This window comes from Panthera tigris, chromosome E2 (assembly GCF_018350195.1).
Source record: "Panthera tigris isolate Pti1 chromosome E2, P.tigris_Pti1_mat1.1, whole genome shotgun sequence".
Classification (NCBI taxonomy): domain Eukaryota; kingdom Metazoa; phylum Chordata; class Mammalia; order Carnivora; family Felidae; genus Panthera; species Panthera tigris.
The window spans coordinates 4,584,834-4,603,724 of record NC_056674.1 but is presented as its reverse complement, the minus strand read 5'-3'; the positions used below and the strand labels follow the sequence as shown (position 1 = coordinate 4,603,724).

The following is an 18,891-nucleotide window of genomic DNA, read 5'->3' as shown; positions in this document are numbered from 1 at the left end:
GTTCCAGGCTCTGAGCTGTTTGTTAGCACAGAGCCCAACACGGGGCATGAACTCATGAAGTGCAAAACCATGACCCGAGCTGAAGTCTGAAGCTCAGCCAACTGAGCCACCCAGGCACCCCACAAATCTTGCCTTTTGTATGAGTGGGTGGTGTTACAGAGTGCTACACTAATTGAAAAGAGTCAGAGAAAGACAAATCCTATATGATTTCACTCACATGTGGAAATCAAGAAACAAAACAAGTGAGCAATGGGAAAGAAAAATAACAAAAGGGAGAGGCAGACCAAGAAAAAGACACTTAACTATAGACAGGAAACTGATGGTTACCAGAGTGGAGATGGGTAGGCATATGGGTTAAATAAGTGATGGGGAATAATGAGGTCCCTTGTGAGTTGAGACCTGGGTGTTCTATGGAATTGTTGAGTCAGTATATTGTCCACAGGAAACTAATGTTACACTCTATGTTAACTACCTGGAAGTTAAAGAAAAACCTCTGGGAAGTGTTTTGTTTACTGATTGAGGAACCTTTTCCTCTTAGGTTAACTGACTTCAGCAAGTGCACAGAATATAACTTGGTAAACAAATGGAAATATTAATCTTTTCTCCCTACCCGGTTCTTCCAGATCTCAGAAACTCTCGGTGCCTATTCTTATATGTTTATTCCAATACATGTGTTTGCGTAATTTCAATAAGTATCTTTTTCTACGTATGACAAGACGCAGTTGGAAACACTGTTAGGTAACCAAGACTTTGACTAGAATGTCATAGCTGAGAAAGTCCGAAATCGATTGAGAAATGAGGAGACGGCTATAAGGATCTCTGATTGACTCCAGGACCCAATCAAGCCCCCTTGGAAGTATGAGCATGATTCCTTGCTTTCAGAATCCCTGGAAGCCTTCCCAGGTGAATCAAGAAATTTATTCCCTAATAGGTTCAATAGTCTTGGGATGTTTTGGAGACCTCAAGAATATAGTAGTCACCCAAATCTATAAGTGTTGCAGGCAAAACCGATGGCAAGTATTTGGCTTCGTTTCTGCCCTTGAGAGGCTATTAAAAGTTTAATCTAGTGACTTCCTATGAAAAATTCCAGGAAAGGTGGTTTTAAAGAATCTATCGGTCAAACCTCTATTGTGGCTGCACTTATATAAATAAGGAGGTCAAGTTTTTTTCTCCAAATACACTGAGTTTGCAATCCCATTACTGTTAATTTGGCTCTACTTGGTAAACTGAGAATGATTATAGACAAAAATGTTTCAATAACACATCTTTGTAGATTTAGACTTTAATAGTATTCATCATAAATTGTACCAGATCCAGATTTTTTCTTGTGTCCTCCAATGCCTGGCTACAAATACTGAGAAGAACGTTTTATTAAATCTGTGTTGAATTAGAGAGAGAGAGAGAGAGTTAGGGTGCACAAGTGAGGGAGGGGCAGAGAGAGAGCGAGAGGGAGAATTCCAAGCAGTCTCCCTGCTGTCAGTCAGGGCAAAGCCCAAAGCTGGCTCAATCCCTGCAACTGTGCAGTGATGACCCAAGTCAAAATCAAGATTCGGGCACTTGATGGACTTGGCCACCCATGCGCCCGCCACCCCCTAAAGTAACATTTTTATTTTCTCCTACCTTTCTGTCTTGGAATCATTTGAGGACAAAACTGCCTTCTGTCCTGAAGCTCTGGAAACTTCAGATAAGTACTTGATGGAAAGAAATCGTCATAATAGCTCATGTATAGAGAATCTTTGTGCCGTGGCTGTATGAGCCACTGAAAAGATTACCAGAGGCATTCGAACTATAAACCAGGAAGATCCTTCGGATTGCTCCTACTTGCCCTCACTGTATCTGAAGATGATTCAAGTCTGACATCTAGACATCTGTGCCTCTGGCTACTCTGAGAAGTCAGAAACTGGCTTAAGAGTTGATCTCATCATGAAGCATGGTTGTTTTCTTTGGTTTTCATAGAAATGGCTCATTGAATAACATTACATGAACCACAGGGCTGACTTTGAAAAGGCACCTTCATCGTGGCTTCCTAAAACGAGTTTGACTAAACAGATCCAACGTCAGGACTAAAATGCTAGATGAGTGACGCGAAACAATGTAGGCCAATTTTAATATGTGCAGCTTCCAGGGAAGTTTCATATGGGGGAATGGAAGGGGTTTAGGACAGCCTTTCCAGTCCCCTCACCCCCAGGATGGCCACTTTGTCATGCAGATACTTTGACATGAAGGTACTTGAGAGCCTGCTGGTTCAGGAGAAGCTTTTCCCCCTTAACCACCCAGAAGAGTCTAAATTGGGGAGTCTTCCCAGAAAAAGAGTTATTAACAGAGCCAAAGTTACCTCAGTGACCCATCTGTAAGGTGGGACAAACATCTAATTACCCAGTATGTGCTCTTCTGATCGCCCCGTGAAGTGCACTGCTTTCCTTTAAAGCCTCAGGCCCCCACCCCTTTTTCCTTAGTTCCCCATGATATTTGGACCTCATCTTGCTAGACAGTCTTTGGAATTTCCATGTTTGTGTGGATTTCCTGTACATATGTGTATTAAATTTGATTTTCTCCTGTCAATCTGTCTCATGTCCATTTGATTTCTCATCCAGCTAGAAGGACCTTTGGGGAGACAAGAATTCTTGTTCTCTGACACAGGGTTTGACGTTAGTGCCTCATTTCCTGTCATTCCATTTCACGTATAAAAAGATGCTGGGGCAGTAGAAAGTACTTCCACAGGGGTTGATATTTTTGAGGAAAGTTTTTGTCACTATTTCAGCAGATTCCTTATTTAATACCTGTGTGGATACTATCTTGTCAGTGTTTTCCTTAAAAGCTTCTAAGGAGCACTCAAAATATGTATCCGGCTCCATTTGTCTAGCTGATTAGATGGCTCTCTGAAGGTGGGTTGCATAAGTACACAGATTAAGTATTTCAAGGGACCTCACTTAGGCCACTTGAGCATTGAAATCATCCTTAGGATCCTTTTCTATTTATTTAGTTTTTGCAAACATGTCCTCCGTGTGTGTTAAACACGAGTCCCACCAGATTGTTGGAAGGTGGTTCCCCATCCTTTTTCCCCATTGTGATGGTTTATTTTGAATCCTAGTGCAATTAGATGTTCAGCACTACTTAAGGATTTTCACCTGTGAATTATCTTGTTCCCTCAGGTATCTTTCTGGAGTCGGTTGATTGTATTTTGTGTCTTGGTTTTCTCTGGACTTAGCCAGCCTAAATTCACAGTGTTATGTATGTTAAAGGGCTCTTTCGTCTCTCCTTCCTGTGAGAGTGCAACTAAATTATTTGTGTTGTGAATGGGAATTCCTGTGGGATGGCTATTGGGTAGTGTTGACTCTGCCCCCGTCTAATGATGAAGCTAATGCCCTTTGTCTTTGGATTCAGTCAGAATCTCATCTACAGAATGCATCAAGCATTTATGTTGGAAACACTGTGAAGAATGTTAAGTTTCTAGGAGGAAAAGTCATTTCTGCCACAGACCTGCAATCTTTGCTTTTCCTGATTGTAAAGTGTATTGTGGCCATGGACTATTACAAAGGAAAATCATCTTTCTTTTAGTAGGGTCTTAATTGAACACCAGTCAATTGTGTAATATGCAGCCTCACAGGCTGCACAAGGAGAGCTAGATCAGCAACACTTCCCCATTGCTAGCCAAGAAGCAACTGAAACGTCACACAGAGAGAACCAGAAGGAGAAAACATCTCAGATTCTTAAACCTGCTATAAACAGAAGAGGACTAGTCCTCAGGAAAATGAGTTGATTATGAAACAACAACCAAGTAATTAAAAAAGTTCTTTACCAAGACAGTCCTTCCAGCCAGATTCCTTATTTCTCTCCAAAATGAAAGCACCATAGTCAAGAGACATTTCACATTTTCCTTCATAGTCTTCTCAAAGGTAACTTTTTGATAGGCTCCGTCATTTTAAGCTAACCTTTTGTGGGGCAGCTGGGTGGCTCAGTCAGTTAAGAGTCTGAGTCTTGGTTTCATTTCTGGTCGTATACTCACAGTTTCATGCATTTGAGCCCCAGTTGGGCTCGGCACTGGCAGCACAGAGCCTGCTTAGGATTCTCTCTCTCCCTCTCAAACCCTCCCCATCTTGCACTGTTTGTCTCTCTCAAAATAAAGAAACAAACTTAGAAAAATTATAAAAATAAAAATAAACTACCCTTGTGTGTGTTCATAACAACCTAAGTCTAAATTTTTTTGTGTGCCTTTAATATAGAACAATTGTTTTCACATCAATTTTCCTGACATATATATTTGTAGGTTGAAACCAGATGCGTAAAGTTTTGGACAGGTGACATTTGTGATGTGTCTATATCACAACAAATGTAAAAGAGTCACAATTATTAGGGTCCTAAAAACTCCTTGCATTATAAGCATTATTTCTGGTTCTCAATATAATGGGATATATTTAAAAAACAATCTGTATATATAAAGTATGTCAGCATTTCCTAGTAAATTTTGTTGAGTCCATTTTTAATACCAAATATTGTTTAGGTTGGTGACTTCTCTTCAGGCCATTGCTGTCCAGATGGCATAAATATGTAAAATAAATCTTCAACTCTGACCATTCTTCATTCAAGAGCAAAGCACATACATGCTTGTGTAGAGTTCAGAGGTGCAATACATTTCTCTTGAATATTTGGGAAAACATGAAGTCTTTTCAAGAACATCTAAGAAACAGAATAATCCTAGCCTGCTGACACTAAGGAAAAAAAACCTGCCTGAAACTTTGATTTTGTTTCTTAGCAATTTCTGTTGCTTAGAGGGCTCAAGGGCATGGTTTGGTTGAGGAACACTGAGAAACTGGATGTCCTTGATTGGAGACCCGTGAGGCCATGTTAGCAGATGTTACTTGATAACTTCTGCTGCCACTTTACCTGACACCCCAGAGGTGTATTCCATCTCAAAAGACTTTGAATTGCAAACCTATCTCTCTTCTTTTTCTTTAAGGATTTATTAGGTGCATCTGGTAGCTCAATCTGTAGGGTAGTGCTGATTAACTGCTTGTAAGCTAGTGGGGTTACATTGCTATCTCTTGAGCTTTGGCTGCATATTCTTTGGCACAGCTGGGACTGGGGCCACATATGACCTGTAGTGTGCATTCTCTGCTCCGGTCCTCATCTCTGGGTGGCGAGTTCAAGCCACACATTGGGCATCTACTTAAACACAAAAAAAAAAAAAAAAAAAAAAAATTCTCTTGGGCCTACAGTGTATCAGTTGTCTTTGGCCGAAAAAACCTTTATGCCAAAGTTACTCATCTTGGGGCAACCTATCCTCGGCCCCTAGGGAACATTGCTTTAAGGTATTCTCTGCATACAGAGCTGTGTATCATGTTAAATAAACTCTAGGTCAGATAACCTTGGTAAATGCTTGTTTTCCATTTGTTGGTTGTTTGGCAAAATACTGTCATAAAAGCCAAAGGAATTATATATTTGGTCTCAAATTATTTTCGTATTTATTGTTTTGTATTAACTTATAAAGAATTATTACAAGGCTGTCTAGTGACTACTTAATGTTTAAAATGGATTGTTGTCCTAATTCAGATACCAGGAGAACTTGTACTTGCCATGAAAGCATTCAATTCAAATTCTTCAAGTAATAGTTTTTTTAGGAAATAATTTTCCAGAATTCTACATTGCCCTCTCTCCTCTATCTACCGAGGGTAATGCTGGGCTGGAAATTTAAGATTCTCCAACACAACTCATATTCCTATTTTTAAAATAAATGGATTTTGTTCTATCTAAACCATACTTGGTCACCATTTTGGAGCAAAGATGGAGCCCTGGGATGTAAAGACAAAGTGTTTTACATCCAGATTGGTGGGAATGAATCAGCAGATGACACGGGTTCGGTCCAAAGGCAAAGGAGGAGACTGCACCTTGCCATGTGGTTTGAATGGAAATGATTTTCAAGAAGCTTCCGTTCATTGATCTTGCTGTCACCAACAGACAATCCTAACACTCACCTAGCTTTTACATCCTATGAAATTCTTGTTCTTCTCCCCTGCTTTTCCATCATATTCAAAGTGAGGGGCAAAGAACTTTCCACAACCAGTGAGGGCCTCTGGCAGGATCTGTCTATTTTTCTATGGCTCTTGGGGGTCTGGGGAAATTTGTGCAATTTTCTGAGGAACTCTACACTAGCCATTTTCTAAGTTCCATTTTGCCCTCAGCAAAAGCGACAGAAGTTGCTTTTTACCGTATTTCTTAACAAGTAGTATATTCTAGTTTTATTTTGTGAAGTTCCTGTGACTGTCTTCTATATATATTACTCAGCATATTTAACAACAATCATAGTGTCTCTTTATGCAGAAATTTCTTACTGTTGTTGCTGTTGCTTGCAAAGTATGAATAACACCCTTGGCATTTTGTGTAACAGTGAGATTATCTCTTAATAAAAAATTCTCTAATGTCATTTAAAGGCTTATCATAAAAATTTTCTTACCACCCATTTCTTTACTTCCAATTTCAGTCTCAGTTATTACAACCCATTGCTCAGTAATAATGGATTGTCTGAGAAATTTATTTCTTTAATGTTTCTTTGTTTTAAGAGAGAGGGCAGGGAGGGGTAGAGAGGGTGTTGGAGAGAGAATCCCAAGAAGACTCCAGCCTCTCAGTGAGGAGCCTGCTGTGGGGTTTAATCCCCAGAACCACAAGGTCATGTCCTGAGCAGAAATCAAGAGTTGGACACTTTACCTAATGAGCCACACAGGCACCCCATTCTGAGCAATTCGCGTCATATAACATATGCTAGTGCCTCAAATGCATGGGTTTTTTGAGTGTACAGTCTCAGTCTATACTTATATGAAAGGATACTTTTAAAATAGTATATGTTTTATTCAGATTTTTTGTTACAATTTCCCTTATTCTTGCTTTGTGATTCAATAAGAAAGCTTCCTTTTTTGGGAATGGAAAATAGCTTTATTTTAAAATATCTTTTTTTACTCCATGTTTTTATTTAAATTCAAGTTACATAACTTATAGTATAGTATTGGTTTCAGGAGTTGGATTCAGTGGTTCCTCACTTACATACAACACCCAGTGCTCATTACAGGTCCTTTCCTTAATGCCATTATCCATTTGGCCCAGCCCACTACCACCTCCCAGCACCTCTCAGTTCTCTATACTTAAGAGCCTTTTAAGATTTGCCTCTTTTTCTGCTCTTACTGTATTTTACTTTTCTTTTCCTTCCTCTATGTTCATTTGTTTTGTTTCTTAAATTCCACATATGAGGGAATTCATTTGTCTTTCTCTGGCTGACCGAATTCACTTATCCTAATTAATTCTAGTTCCATGCACAACATTGCAGATGGCAAGATGTCCTTCTTTTGGATGGCTGTGTAATATTCCATTATGTATATATACTACATCTGGTTTACCCATTCAACCCTCCATGGACATTTGGGCTCTTTCTATAATTTGGCTATTGTTGATAGTGCTGCTATAAATATGGGGGTGCATGTGCTCCTTCGAATCTCTATTTTTGTATTCTTTGGGTATATCCTAGCAGTGTAATGGCTGGGTCGTAGGGGGGTTCTATTTTTCCCTTTTTGAGGAAACTCCATATTGTTTCCAAACTGGCTGCACCAAATGCATTCATACCAACAGTGAAAGAGGGTTCCCCTTTCTTAGCATCTTCACCATCATCTGTTGTTTCCTGAATTGTTAACTTTAGCCATTCTGACAGGTGTGAGGTGTCAACTCACTGTGGTTTTGACTTGTATTTCCTTGATGATGAGTGATGTTGAGCATCTTTTCATTTGTCTGCTGGCTTTATGGATGGGTACTTTGGAAAAATGTCTGTTCGTGTCTTCTCATTTCTTATCTGGGTTATTTATTTTTGGAGTGTTGGTTTTGATAACGTGTATAGGTTTGGGTTACTAGCCCACTATCTGAGCTGTCGTTTCCAAGTATCTTCTTCTAATCTCTAGGTTGTCTTTCAGTTTTGCTGATTGTTTCCTTCGCTGTGCAGAAGCTTTTTATCTTGATGAGGTCATAATACTTCATTTTTGCTTTTGTCTTCCTTCCCTTTGCCAGCACGTCTAGTAAGTTTTGTGGCTGAGGTCAAAGAGGTTGCTGCCTGTGTTCTCCTGTAGGACTTTGATTATTTCCTGTGTCACATGTAGGTCTTTCTTCTGTATTGAATTTATCTTTGTGTATGGTATAAGAAAGGGGTCCAGTTTTTAAGTTTATTTATTTACTTTGAGCGAGAGGGAGCATGAGCAGCGGAGCGGTGAGAGGGAAAGAAAGTGAGAAGGAGACAGGATTCCAAACGAATCATCCACGCCAACATCACAGAGCCTGACACAGGGCTATAAGGCTACAACCCGTGAACGACGAGATCATGACCTGAGCTGAAATCCAGACTCAGATGCCCAACCAACAGAGCCACCCAGGTACCCCAGAAGATGGTCTACTTTCATTTCTCTGCATGTCACTCTCCACTTTTCCCAACACCATTTATTGAAGAGACTGTCTTGTTTCCTTGAGTATTCTTTCCTGCATTGTCAAAGATTTGTTGACCATATAGCTGTGGGTCCCCTTCTGGGTTTTCTATTCTGTTCCATTCATCGACTTGTCTGTTTCTGCGCCAATACCATACTGTCTTGCTGATTACAGCTTTATAACATAGCTTGAAGTCCAGAATTGTGGTGCTTCCTGCTTTCCTTTACTTTTTCAACAACACTTTGGCTATTTATGTTTTCTTCTGGTTCCATACACATTTAGAATGGTTTCTTTCAGCTCTGAAAAAAATATCAGTGTTGTATGGAAACCAATTTGACAGTAAATTTCATATATTAAAAAAAAAATATATCAGTGTTGTTATGTTCGGGATTGCATTGAATGCGTAGATTGCTTTGCAGAGTATAGACATTTGAAGAATAGTTTTTCTTCCAAGCTATGAGCATGGAATGCTTTTCCATTTCTTTGTGTCATTTTCAGATTCATTCAGAAGTTTTCTATAGTTTTAGAGTACAAATATTTTACCTCTTTGGTTAAGTGTATTCCTAGGTTTATTGCGGTTTTTGGTGTACTTCTAAATAGAATTTATCTCTTTCTTTATTTTTAAGTTCATTTTTTATTTTACATCCAGTTTAGCACATAGTGCTCTAATGATTTCAGGAATAGATTCAAGTGATTCATCCTCTATGATAAACCCAGTTCTCATCCCAACAATTGTCCTTCCTAATGCACATTACCCATTTTAGCCCATGCCCCCACCCGACCCCTCCAGTAATCCTCAGTTTGTTCTCTGCATTTAAGAGTCTCTTATGTTTTCCCCCTCCTTGTTTTGATATTTTTGCTTCCCTTCCCTTAAGTTCATCTGTGTCATACCTTAAATGCCTCATATGAGTGAAGTCATAAGATATTTGCCTTTCTCGGACTGGCTAATTTCGCTGGTCATAATACCCTCTAGTTCCATCCATGTAGTTGCAGATGGCAAGATTTCATGCTTTTTGATTGACGAGTAATACATCACTGTGTGTGTGTGTGTGTGTGTGTGTGTGTGTGTGTGTACATACCTCACATCTTTTTTATCCATTCATCCATCAATGGACATTTGCGCTCTAGAATCGATTTCTCGGTTTCTCCTTCTGCTGCTTCATAACTGGTGTATAGTCATGCAAATGATTTCTGTGTTTTGACTTTATATCTTACAACTTTGATGAATTCATGTATCTGTTCTAGCAGTTTTTTGGTGGAGTCTTTGGGGTTTCTACATAGAATATCATGTCTTCTGTGAAGAGTGATAGTTGCACTTCTTTCACGCCAATTTGGATGGCTTGTATTTCTCTTTGTGGTCTGATTTCTGAGGCTAGGACTTCCAGTACTATGTTGAACAAGTGGTGAGAGTGGACATCCCTGTTGTGTTCCTGACCTTAGGGGGAGAGCTCTCAGATTTTCCGCAGAAGGATGATGTTATCTGCGGGCCTTTCATATATGGCCTCTCTGATTGTTACAGTATGTTCCTTTTATCCCTACTTTCTTGAAGGTTTTTATCAAGAAAGGATGCTATATTTTGTCAAATGCTCTCTATAAACCTTCCTTTTTAATGATAGTAGCCACTATACTAATTAATTGTATTTTTAGATTTCAACTATTTTTTATGCTTTTGGATAACAATTTTCAACTGAGTGCTTTTGAAGAAACTGTAGGGGTTTTTTCTGTTGTTGTTTATTTACTTTTGAGAGAGAGAGGGAGACACAGAATCCAAAGCAGGATCCAGACTCTGAGCTCTCAGCACGCATGCAGGTGTGGATCTGAAACGCACACACTCTAAGATCATGACCTGAGCTGACTTGGGATGCTTAACCAACTGAGTCACCCAGGCACCCAGAAGACTGTATCAGTTTTAATCCAAATAGGAATCAGTCATATGTCAATTGTCAATAACATTATATGTGTATTTGTTGTGTCAATATTAAATGTACATTTTTGGTATATGACATACCCTGTTTGTTTCTTTTCATGGTAATTTGTCAAAGGTTGTTTCACCCTGGGTAGGCTGTCATATGGTATTCTTGTCTTTACCTATTTGTGGGTGAATTTATATTCTCTTTGAGAAGCAAACAGGTTTTTGAATTTAAGGTAATTTTTTTTACCTTGGGTTGGTAATCTTATTTTATGTGAGTTCTTCCTTCTAAAACCCTGGGAAATGAGTATGGTATGTTCATTTATCGAGGAGAGTTTGGTTGCTGGGTGAGCCTTCCTGGGAGTAGAGATTGTTTCTCTTCTTTTGCATTATCTTAAAAATAATATTACAAATAATATTGGAGGTGAGGGCACAAGTATACACAGCAGAGTGGGAGATAGTAAAGAAGGCTGAAATAGAGGCTCTGAGGAAAATTTGATGGGTCAATCATTTGCATTTGTGTATTTGGTCAATTTGAATGTGTGACTGTCAATGGATAGCCCAGAACCAGAAGATGAGATGCAACATATTAACTTGGGAGCAAAGTTTGAACCAGAAAGGTGAAACTGCCTCCCCAAACTGTAAGTCCTTTCTCTCCTTTATGTGAGTCTGAATGTCAGGAAAGTATGAATGCCAACTTGGGCGGCCCAGCAGGTAGAAAAGTCAGGAACTCTGTTCTCAAAAGGGAGGATCAGAGACTAGCAGTGGAGCTGTGGAGAACAATTTTGTGGCGTAAGAGGTAATTTTTGACAGAATCTGAAGGGACAAGTCTCTGTTAGGGTCTTCAGGCCCCATATAGGCAGAGGTACTATTCCCAATTCATAATCTGGGGCAGATGAGCTGTGTACCCACAACATTAAGCCTGAAGTATGAAACTGGCAACTGGGGACGTGAGAAGTTCCACTGGAGAGGTGGGACTGACGGTTGGCTCATGAGTTTCTACTACACAATGTGGTCCTGGGTAACCAGATTCCACTCCCCATTCTTCTCTGTGGTCCTGTGCATTGTGGGAAGGGCCTCATCCGGGTCCTGGAGGGCTTCACCTGCATTCTCTCTGTGAACATGTGGGAAGTTTTGGCAACAGGAAAGACAGAATTGGGAGAGGGCATCAAAAACTCTTGGTATGCTAAGGGGGTCTGGGTGACTCAGTCAGTTGAGTATCCGTCTTTGACTCAAGTCATGATTTAGCAGTTTGTGGCTTTGGGCGCTGCTTGGGGCTCTGTGCTGACAGCTCAGAGTCTGGAGCCTGATTCAGATTCTGTGTCTCCTTGTCTCTCTGCCCCTAACCCACGTGCACTCTGTCTTTGTCTGTCTCAAAAATAAATAAACATTAAAAAGAAGAAGAAGAAAAAGTCTGGATGTGGTTACAACATTGTTCAGAGGGAGGACTGGTCTGGACAGACTCTGGTGTCAGTTTATCAAAAATGTGAACTCAGGTGTGTGGGCTTGGTTGAGATGGGATTCAAGGCTAGTGCCTGGAGACCTGGGATGGTGGGAAAAGGAGCACATGAATGCAGGTTTTGGCCCTGGAGGATCTATTGGTGCCAACCATCCTCTGTGCACGTGTGCATCATTTGTTGGGGAAACTGTGCAGGAGGTACCCAAGGGTGAAATCTGGGCAAGGGAGGGCAGAGTCACACTGGTGTCCTAGGTGCACGTGCAAAGACGATGGTGAGAGGCTGGGAAAGGTGTCATGCTGAGTCTTCTGCCCAAGTTGCAAGGGGGCAAGGTGTTCAAGCCATGTGGGGAAAGCGATCAAAATGAAAAGGGGTACTGTGTAGGGTTAAAAGATGAACTGATGTACATTCCAATTTTCAAGACTTAATTTGACCATTTAATTTGTCTTTCTTATTTGTATGCAAATAGACATGCTCCATCTGTAGGAAATGGTAGTAAGGTTTTTACAGAGACCATGTGGAAACAAAGCAAGGGCAGTGGTTGATTGGATATATCTTAGGCATTTCCCTTCTTTTTGGGAGTCCTAACTGACTGCAATTATTTGCTCATATTTTTTTTTCCATTCAAGTACAATAACTGAGAATTAATTTGTGGTTTCATTACAGAGGCTGCCATGGCATTAGAGCCTCCTCAGGTTATGGCTTCCCTATTTAATTTACTTCACAGTGGAAACACATTTGGTAGGATACTACCAGATTTATGTTTTTTGTTGTTGCTGTCATTGTGGTTTTTTGTTTTTCTTTTCTTTTTGTTCTTTTTTCTTTTTTCGTTTTTTTTTTTTTTTTTTTTTTTTTTTTTTTTTTTTTTTTTTTTTTTTTTTTGAGAGAGATAGTGCAAGCAGTGGAAGAGTGGCAGAGGATAGAGAAAGTCTTAACAGGCACCATGCTCAGAGTGGGGCCCAACTCACGGCTGGATCCCACAACCCTGGGAATATGAGCTGGGCTCCAAATTCCAATGAGTTTTTCATCTGACTGAAACACTAGGGCACCTTGTTTGTTTGTTTGTTTGTTTGTTTGTTTGTTTGTTTTTAAATCCATTTGCCAGTGTGATTTAGCAATTGTCCACCCATTATAAGAATGGTTCTTATGGTACAACAATCCCATGTCCCAGAACCACCCAATTAATTCACATATATACAAACCAAACATCCACATTTCAAGATGTGTGTGATAACAGAAGACAGATACATTCAACCATGCAGTTGTATAAAAAAGAATGTTTCCACATGGAGGTTGTCTTTACAATTACCTTGGGATATGAGGTGTTTCTGTGTTGCAGTAGATCCATTTTTACCTGTGTGAAAATGTCACCTTCATGTAGCATGGTTAAGGAAAGCATTGGATTAAGTCGATGTGACAATACTTATGTAAACATTGAACCAAGTGCAAACTATTTTAGTGTCTTTGTGTTATACAATTGCAAATGCAATTTACATACACTGTGAAACTGCATAGTAGGCAGGATCCACCTCAACCTGAAACTGTTATGTTTGAAGATCGATCTATTATTGATGTAGGTAATTAATGGAGATTTTTACTTGATTTAAATATTTTATGATTTTATCATTTTCATTTTACAATTAATGGCATGCCTAGGTGTAGTTGTGTTCTACCACTACCACAATCAATTGCATGCATTTAGGAACTATAAAAACATAATTCTGTCGTTAATAAGTCTGAAATTCAGTGTACTTGGCTCACCTTTCTGTGGAGGGCACTCTGATGTTAAAATCAAGGTTCAAAACTGAAGGTTGATGGGGGGTGGGAGGGAGGGGAGGGTGGGTGACGGGTACTGAAGAGGGCATCTTTTAGGATGAGCACTGGGTGTTGTATGGAAACCAGTTTGACAATAAATCTCATATATTAAAAAAATAAAAATAAAAATATATAAAATAAAATCAAGGTTCATGAGGCATTGGATCTATTTGGGAACCTCTACAAGCGCAGTCACTTCCAGGACCATTCAGGTTGTTGGCAGAATCCATTTTGTTACCATGGTTTCCACATGATCTCCATGGCCACACCTTATGCGTATTATGTCCGAAGAAGAGAAAAAGTGTTGAGTCTCACTGTTTACTCAAGATTTCAACTGTGGTCCTTTACTGTCTATTCAGTTGAAAGGATTACTGGGTGTTTTATAGAAGTAAGGTTTTTGTCTCATGGGCTGAACTTAGAAACCGTTCACAATTGTGAATCAAGTGCAAATCAGACTTAATGAGAATGAATCCATGATGTACAAAGGGACCCTGCAATTGTCATCTCCCCCAGCTCCACCCCTCTTCTCCTGTGTCCCACATTGTGACCTCAATCTCTCCACTCCTGGAGTCTCTAGATATCCATGTAACCTGACTCTTTCCCTGCAAATGACACTTCTAGTCTTCTTCATTGCTATTCTCAGACCTCCAGGTGAACTTTCTTTTAATTGGTATATGTTTATTGAATTTTGAGAAAGTGTGAGCAGAGGAGGGGAAGAAAGCGAGAGGGACAGAGGATCTAAAGTGGGTTCAGCATGACAGCAGCAAGCCTGATGTGGGGTTCAAACCTGTGAACTGTTAGATCAAAACCTGTGTCGATGTTGGACACTCCACCTACTGAGGAACCCCGACACATGTATTTCTTTCTCTTTTAAAAAATAAAATAGCATGTTTGTTTGCTTTTGGGAGAGCATGAGCAAGGGAGAGGCAAAAGGAGAGAGTGGCAGGGGATCCGAAGCTGGCTCTGCATGACAGCAGCGAGCCCTATGCCATCAGGTGTATTTAGACCTCTATACCAACAAAGCACGTTTCACGTGATCCCAGAGCCCTCATCCCGAATTTCCTCCCCTTCCACTGCCCCTAAATACTACATTCTCCATTCTTTCTTCCTTCCCCATTCCAATACGTCAGCCCACTTCTTGTGTCTTTTATGTCCACTGCTCTTGTATGCCAGCCAACATTTATCAGGAGTCCTTAGTTTCCTCATGACCCTGCACTTATTATCCCCAACTCTACACTTCCTGACTCTTTCTCGTGAGCCCTCTAGCCTCCTGATGCCCACCGTTCTCCCAGCTCTCAAGGTCCCCACCCACCCATGCTAACTCCCTGTGCCCATGATGTTTCCTAGGCATCATCTTTTCTTTCCACTCTTTCTCTCTGGTTGGAGCACTGAATACTCCCAGTACTCCAGTCATAGGCAACTATCTCCCTTCCATTCCTATTTTCTTTAATCCTTCATTGGCAAAAAGTTTCTATGCTCTCTACCCAACCTTGTCACTTCACTCCATTTGCCAATTAATTTGTCATCCATTATTCCCCTCCTTCCTAGGACTTCTTTTACCATCTTATTCTTGCAACACATATAGCCCAGCCTTACTCTCCCTGCCTACACTCCACTCCCAACCTAAAACCAGTAGTGCACCTTAACCCCTCAGTCACATTTCACAACTTAGTGCCTTTTAGCCTTAGTGTGGGTTACATAGTGTGCATCAAATAAATATGCCTGAGTGCTAACCCTCAGTACCTGTAATTGTACCCTTATTGGCAGTAAGCTCTTGGCAGATGTCTTTACATTAAAATGAGGTCATGCTAGATATGGGTCAATTTTACTACAATGACTGGTATCCTTATAAGAAAAGAAAAATGAAGACACACACAGAACAAGGTGTGATGATGAAGGCAATGATGGAGATACATCGACAAGCCAAGCCAGGCCAAGGACAGCTGACAGTCCCCGGGAGTTAGAAAGAACAAAGACTCAATTCTTGAGCTGCCAACAGCTCCCTTCAGACTTCTAAGAACCTCCAGAACTGTGAGACAGTAATTCCTCAGTGTGCTTAGAATAAGAGACCACTGCAGCATTGCTCATTTTAGCCAGTCTATATTGTATATATGCAGCATATTATCTACGCAACTATGGACACAAGTTATTTTCATGTCTTAGTTATTATGAATAATGGGGTATGTTGCTTAGTTTTTGCATATTTGTGAGTTTTCTAGTTTTGTCCTGTTACCTGACCTCTAGTTTCATGCCATTGTGGTTGAAAAGATGCTTGATAGGATTTTACTCATAAATTTATTAAGACTTGTTTTGTGTGCCAACATATAATCTATATGAGGATTATATGAGGAATGTTCCGTGTGCATGTGTGAAGAATGTGTTTTCTGCTGCTGTTGGATGCAACGTTGTAAGTCCGTCTGCTGAATGTCCTTGAAGTCTGATGTTTCTATATTGATGTTGTGTCTGAATACTCAATCCATTATTGAAAGTGCAGTGCTGAAGTCCTGCACATCTTAATACATGCTGTATACATACATAGCTGCTTTTATGGGGTGGGGGGAGGATAAATATTTATACAAGTTCTTTCCTTTGGTGGAATTGACTCCTTTATTTTTTCAGTTTTGTTCTTAGCAAAAGCAGCTTATATTTATTTCAAAAAACTATAAACGTTTACTATATCTCTATAAAAGAAAATGATTTTAAAAAGTGATGCGTATGTATCCAAATGTGACCAAATCAACACAACAATTCAATGCACAATAAGAGTATTATGTAACTCGTGGAACAAAAAGCAACACACAACTAAATGTTTTGTCAATACAAATGCTACACACATATACAAACCTACAGCTGTAATGCAACACAAACAAATCCTAAGTACATGGGATAGCTACCTTTCTCCTACATTAAAGGACTGAATGTCTTCTATGTAGTAAATAGACATAGAATGTATAAAAACTTTTGTCACATATAGGGTAGTCTAAAAAGTGTGAACCAAGTGTGAACAAAGTGAATTAAATGCAAGGTTACCTTATGGGAAGATGCACATTTCAGAAAGAACTCAACTTAAGTAAATCCACTATATTGACACGGTGATCCATAAAAAACCCATCATTGCAAATGTACACAAACAACTGCCCAGAAATATCAGAAATCTTACTGTGAGGTATTATGGTACCCTGCCTGAAACAAAAAATAACTTGCTTGATGGCTTAAAAGAACAGATAACAACGAAAATTAAATAATATGTGAGTGAAAATAATTGCAAGGTATAATAGTACAATGTTCAAAAAGTGAATACTCTGGGAAGGATGTATTAGCCTGTACAAGTTGGTTTCGATCAACTATTCGCTGCTTTTGCAGTGAATTACCAAGATTTTCATTGCAACAGTATTTTCCCACACACATCAAAATCTTGAAGTATTAGCCTTTCCAACTTGTCATTTAGCCTTCTTTTTTTTTTCCGCAACCCTCTAAACAGAGCAATCGGTTTTTGAAAATCAAGTAGCCATTTCGAGGAGTCATAAGATACCGATGTTCAGAAACATTACACAAACTACAATTCAGGCATCTGCACAAACATCACCAACACTTATGGGAAAAGGTGTTTCTTTTCAATGTGGTCAGTACATGAGTTAAAAAACCATACTATTATTGCCCTCCAAAACCAAAACGGGAGCAAACTTTGTTGCCTTCTGCCAAACAAAATTAAATGCCAAACATTAACTAAAAACCCTGCACAAACTGACCCCTTTGTTTAATATTGACCCTTGCCATGTCTTATTATAGTCCTTGCACTCAAGTCTATTTTGTCTGAAGCATAGCTACCCCATTTCGTTTGGTTTCCGATTGTATGCAATATCGTTTTGAATATCTGCCCTTTCAGGCTGAGTGTGTTCTGAGAGCTGATGTGAGTCTCATGAAGGCAGCATAGCACTGAATCTTGGATTCCTTTCCATTCAGCCAATGTCTATCTTTTGATTGGGGAATTTAATCCCTTTATATTTAAAGGAAGTATTGATACAGGCAAGGAGTTTCTGTTGTCATTCTTTTCATGGTTTTCTTGCTACTTTAGAATTCTTCCTCCCATCCTTATCCATTTCTCTTTTCCTTTGTGATCTGATGAGTTTCAAGAATAGTAAACCCTGATTCTTTCCTCTTTATCTTTTGGATATCAATTACCAGTTTTGCTCAGTGGTTACCATGAGGATTCAGAAGACATGACAGTCTATTTTAAGTTATGTACAGCTTAATTTTGCCTACTGAACTTATTCCAGGCCTGAGTTGACTCTTCAAAAATGTGAATGTAGAATCCCAGCCATTTTAGGAAGGTTTTGCTATTCTCTTTCTGATATCTGTGAAGATTTCTTCCTTTCAATCATATCAGTCGATATTCTGTACTTGTAGCTATTGCTATCATGAAGCTGCTTCACGTTTTTGAGTGGACTGACCCTCTTTTTCCTTAAAGACCAATTAGTACAACATGTTATTTGTAATACACACTTTTAGTTGAAATAAATGGACAATGGTGTCCTGAACACCTCTTTCATGATAATTACAGCAAGGTTAGAGGCACAGAAAGTATCTCCATATAGATTTTATTCAACTCTTCTCCTTCAACTTCCATGGAAAATTACATATGTATGAGTCCCACCTAAGAAAGAAGGGAACTCATATCACTGATGTAGCAACACTCAGCCACATACATTCAAACACCCACTAGGAATAAATGAATTTCCTGAAGTGATTTGAGAATAAGAAGTATATTGATGTTTACTAGTCACAAATCTTAAAAAGGTTAATGTAAAAACATTGAGATTATACCTATGCAAAACTCCATCCCTTTTATCATTTAAAGCATAATAGCGTATACATTATCTAAATGTTTAACTTTGTATTATTCCTCATAATAAGTATTTTGATATAATGTCTGAGCTCACTGACTTATTGCTTTCTGCTGTGAATCTGGTAACACGTGTTGACATGTTATGTTCAGTTAAATATATTTTTAAATACTTCTTTCAACTTATTTTCCTTTTGGTACTCTCTGCTGTTTTCCAAATGGCGTATTTATGAAGAAGGGCTTTCCTCATGCATTAGGTTTGTATGGTTTCAACTCAACATGCATTTGGAGATATTGACTAAACATTTGAATTCCAGATGAAAGCTTTGTCATTCTCTTTACATTTTAGAGATTTCCTCTGATATGGGAACTATGATGTTGAATAAGCTAGGACTTCCACCTAGGGGTTTGCCACA

At 39.3% G+C, this 18,891-nt stretch overlaps 1 protein-coding gene across 1 annotated transcript in view; it reads left to right on the top strand.

Moving 5' to 3' along the window:
* LOC102954756 (putative protein ZNF720) overlaps positions 1 to 18,891 on the top strand; it is an 84,295-nt gene that overhangs the window by 37,998 nt on the left and 27,406 nt on the right. The window lies entirely within an intron of this gene.